Consider the following 5,558-nt stretch of genomic DNA (forward strand, 5'->3'; position numbering starts at 1 on the left):
GTTCCAATTCTGATTTTCTGTTCGTTGTTTGGAGATAAAAGGCTCATGGACTTTCTTGCTCAAGATGGCTTCAAACAATGATTGTCAGATCTCATCCTCCTGAGTAACCAGGATTCCAGGCATAAGCTGTCTATTTTTAAAAAATTTAGTAAATCATAGAATTACAGAAATTATAAATTATCATTACAACCGGTGTAATAGATATGCGTATGTATATATCAATGCATACAGACAGAAATATTTTAATGTATCTTTGTATCTACAGTAGATTTATGAAACATCAACCTTCGTTGTAAAATAAAATGGAAACAAAAGTTATTAAGGAGCAAAACAAAGGGAATTGTCACATGTTATTTTTTGTTGAATGGAATACGAATTGCAAGAATCAGTTTGGGAAAACCATTTTAATTTAACAAAATGGATAATGGGTATTAATTCCAATCTATCTATTTGCCAATATTGTTCATCCTCACACATGAGTGTCAAAATCAAACCATGATTTTTGCTTTTGTATTTAATACAACAGTAATAATTTGGGGATTGATGTAATCAAATAAAGATTAAAATAATATTAAGTGAGGCTATGAGTTAGAGCTGAAAATATTTTTAAATATTATAATAGCTAATTGAATTGAATTTTTCTTACATTTACGCTATTGTCCTGTCCCTCATTTCCACATTAGAAAAGTACATAGAAGGTTCTCACTAAATTATATGTATAACCATGAAAAAAAATATTGAAAGAATATGGGCACAGTGTGGTTTTAGCTTATTGAGACCTGTAGGGGGGTAGTGTGTTTTTTAGGACTTCAAAACGTTGTGATGGAGATGAAGGGAGGGATGTGCTTATTCTGGAAAATTGTCTAGAGGATTGCTCCCAGAAAGATAGTGATGAATTCTTCCAAAAGGATACAGTAAAGTCTCTTTCACAACCATGTTTACTGCTGCACTACTTACCATAGCCAAGTAATGAAAACAGCCCAGATGCCTTATGGTGGAGGGATGGTTGGAGAAAGTGGCTCATATATACAAAATTGAATTGCACCCAACCATTATAAAGATTGTTACATAATTTGCAAAGAAATAGATAGATCTAAGAATATGTTAAGTAAACTAAGTCAGAGCCAGACACATAAAGGACACATGTTCTGTCGCGTATTTGGAATGTAGGACTTTATGCAAGTTTACACAACAGTATTAACAAAAGCATGATGTTTGCAGAGGTGTACTTAAAAGGTGTAAATTCTTATAAAATTGAACTTTTATTCCAACAAATTGAATACCAGGAAACTATCATTTGGAAGATATGAGCGGAAGTCAAAGGGAAGGAATAAAAAGAGTTATGGACGAAGAGAGGGAAGGCATAATATTCAATGTAGAAACTAGAAAAAATGAAAGTGGGGTGAGGTTTGAAAGGGCATGGGAAAGCTATGTAACGATCCATTGTACTTATGAACTGATTTGTTAAATGGAAATTACTTCGTACAACTATTTAAAAAATATAATTTAAAAAAGGAGTCGTCTAGATCTTAAATTATATTTTCTAAAATCATGAGTCAAAATAATAGCATCCTATACAGAAATTTTCTTTGCAGGTATTTTCCTCATAATGACAGAAAAGTGACCAACATAATGAATATCAGTACATCACATTGCATATCCTAAAGAGACACATTAAAAAAATCACAGTAAAAATTTTAGAATTCATCATATGATAAAATATCAGGTAGAAAGGATCAAATGCTGATTGTTTTTCCAAGTACGTTACTTTTTATGGTATCTAATTTAATCCTCACAATAATCCCATAAAGTAGAACTACTTCCATTTCTAATTCTCAGATGATGATATTGAAGTCTTTAGAGTTGGAATTACTAGTGAAGTCTTTAGAGTTGGAATTACTAGTACTACATTGCATAAATGGTAAATCTTAGCCGCTGGCCCATTCACACCGTATCAAATAACTTCATTCTAATTTATGACTAAAATACCAGCACTTAGTCTACTAATTCTAGGAAAATTTCCCAGAATTATTGTCCACACTCTAATAATATTTCACTTTATCTTTGTTAGAAAATAGGAAAATAAGCCGGGTGCCCGTGGCTCCATCTGTAACCTTATCTACTCAGGAGGCTGAGATCTGAGGAACGAGGTTCAAAGCCAGCCCAGGCAGGAAAGTCCAAGAGATTCTTATCTATAATAAACCACTAGTAAACCAGAAGTTTCATTGTAACTCAAGGGGTATAGTGCTCGACTTGAGTGGAAGAGTGCAGGGACAGTACCCAAGCCCAGAGTTCAAGCCCCACAACCAATGTAAAAAACAAAAAGGAAAAAAGGAAATAGGTAACTGTAAAATGAAAACTCCAATTTCATAATCAATTTATACCTCCCTGGTGAAAGGAACTACTAAACTATAACATTCTTGATTTCTAGCTCAAATTTGTAGAAATCATATTCTTTCCCATTACAACACTGCAGTACCTGGGGACCCCCATCTCTGTTTAACACAGTCATCCTGAAAGAATGACCTCCCCAATTCCTGATGGAAACACTTATGGACCAATCATTTCCACATGGTAGCTCACCTAAGTTGTTTACCATTAAGGATATTTTGATTGCTTTTTATACCCAACATTTTGAGAGAAATGTACTACTTTAAAATGCTATTGAAGCAAGACTGAAGTAAAAATCACCTTTGACCTCAGATAAATACATTACCTTTCCTATACCCAAAAATGCAGTCTGACCGATCACTAATGGTAGGAATGAGAGGTTAAAAGTCATAGACACCAAGATCTAAGCATGAATTAAAGGCTCTCCAACTTGTGAATACAATTGGTTTAAAAAGACATCAATACTACTGCATGTTTTTCACCAAAATTTCTTGTGATACTGAAGATTCAATCATAAAATATTAACACTTGAAAATAACTCATTTTCTTGGAAGTAAGACACAAAACACAAGATTAATCCTAATCATTTTCAAATACCTTTATTTTTTCTATAAATTCACTCTTATAATTATAAAGATTCTAAAACTAAGTGAAGTACAGAGATGCAAAGAAAATGATTTAACTGCATCATCTACATTCAAAAACTGTTATTAGAAAAGAAAGTTATACTAATAATTATCTTACCAAATTCACTTATATCCTTTTATTCTATTTCATTTACTTTCATAAAAACTGGGTTTTCACAAAATGATGCATAAAAACAGCCTATATACCCACATACATCTTCAGATCTTAACAATATTTATTTCAGAAATGTCTTTAGCTATATAGTTAATGATCTGAAATAATACTAAAATATTCAATGCCTTTTCAGAAATTGCAAGACTCGCTCTGGGTTGTTATTTATATTGGAAAGATTCGAAAAGCCTTATTTGTTAAAGTTGTGATAGTTACTCCAACAAAAGAGCCATTAGTGAAGATCCCATTGCATGTACAAAACAAGTTCAAATGCATCCACAATCTGGAGGTGACATATACTTTTTGTTTGTTTTTGAAAGGTATATCCACAATACTGATTTTCAGTCAATATCATGGGATATTCAAACCTAATAAATACAGGGTTGATTATCTTAGTGAGAATAGATATGATGTTACAAAGAAAGTTATTTTCAACAGAAATCCGTAAAGATTTTATCCACCTTGTGTTTCACAGGAATAACTAGAGAGTAATACCTGTTTGGTCAAGTCGGTCAAACTCACTCCATGAGTATATCTTAAAAATATAACCAATTTAAGAGATCAAATACATATTTTGTACTGACAGTCATCTTACAGCAATAATTTACTACCTAATTATCTGTATCTTCTTACCTAACATATAATATGTGCTGAAAGTGGTCTCTTTTATCTAACTTAATGTTATATATGCTTTGATTATGATGATGTTATTATTTGGAAAATAAAGTGTACAGAAGGGTGGCTCCACAGAAATGATGACAGAACACAGATAAATGAAAACATTGCAACACAGTTAGCTGTTTTCATCCTCACCCTGTCCACATTGGCAAGAATCATTTCAACAGCATACGCACACATATACACATACACACGTGTGCACATGGACACACATATACTTGCATGCTAAATTCAGGGTTTAGTCCAAAAAAGTACAAATAAAATATTAGTGATTAGGACAAACGTTAATTTGCCTTATTACAAAATAATACAGAATCCAGTCACCATGGGTGTTACATTTTACTTGCCTCGCCACATGTGACCACTTAATTTATTTTAATTAATTAATTCATTCATTTGTTTGGTGCTAACACTAGGCTTGAACTCAGGGCCTGGCTCTGTCCCAGAATTTGTTGGTTTATTTTTTTGTTTCAGTTTTCTCAGGCCTAGAATTTTACTGCTTGTCCCACAGCTCCATTTCTAGCTTTTGCTGGTTACTTTCAAATCAGAATCTAATGGACCTTTTTTTGCTTTGTCTGATTTCAAACCACAATCCTCAGATTTCATCTTTCTGATTAGCTAGGATAAACACATGAGCCACCAGTGTGGCTTCTAGTTTTTCCTCTATAGCTATCTAATAAGCTATCTAAGCAAATACTTAGATAGTAATTTAAAACTTAGAGTATAGAAGCAAGTTGCACAGTTATGATATCGTCCTGTCAGAAATTTAAGCTAGTAAATTTCTTCTTAAAACCATAACCAAAAATACCATGATATAATATAAGAGAACTCACTATTGAACATATGAGCTTTAAGAGTTTTCTAATAGATCCATTATTTGTTACCCAACATTAGAAAAAAACTGTATAATGCGGTAGTAAAATAGAAGTCCTTTGTAGGCATACTTAATTACCTTGCTTTTAAAGACACTTGTTTTCATATAAAAAGCAGGCCTGTCTATTGTCTTCATGTGATTTTGATGATTGAAGATGCTTAATGAGAAGTCAAAGTGTATTACTAATCCTTTGGTATCAATTAAATCTCACCTTTTCTTCTGTGAACATATAATGATTAAAGCAATAGTTCAGAATCAGCAAGCAATAGTTCAGATTCACACTTCCAGTGCAAGTGGATCACCAGTAATTAATCCTTGATACCATTTTCCACAAAGTTTTGTCCCATATACAATCGACCTGACTTCTCTAGCAGCTTTCCTAGCCTAGACCTATTCCTTCACTCTACAGGAAAAGTGTGATTCAACTGATTTCAGTCAGATCTGTTACTAGAATTATCAGGGATTTAGATTCTTGTCTGCAATTTGGTCAAAGCTATGTCTCTCTATGCACGCTATTAAAAAATGTATTTACTAACTTCAAGTAAATACATAAATTCTATTTTCCTTTCTTCTTTTTTTTCTCTCCCTCTACTTTCATCCTACCAAATCTATTTCAGGCTTTGAGATTAGGACTTAGTTAACTCTCCCTGTGCCTCCCCACATTAATCTATTCCTAATTTTTACCCACATCTCTCCCTAACCCTAATAATTTCTGGTTTTCCAAATTCTTCTTTGAGGTTTGTAGCCCATTAACATATAGTTGTTTGATGTTGAATAGATGTAACTGATGAGCTAGATTGTATCTGTAGACTATTGA

This window comes from Dipodomys spectabilis, unplaced genomic scaffold (genome assembly GCF_019054845.1).
Source record: "Dipodomys spectabilis isolate Male_0828 unplaced genomic scaffold, ASM1905484v1 ptg000334l, whole genome shotgun sequence".
Lineage (NCBI taxonomy): Eukaryota > Metazoa > Chordata > Mammalia > Rodentia > Heteromyidae > Dipodomys > Dipodomys spectabilis.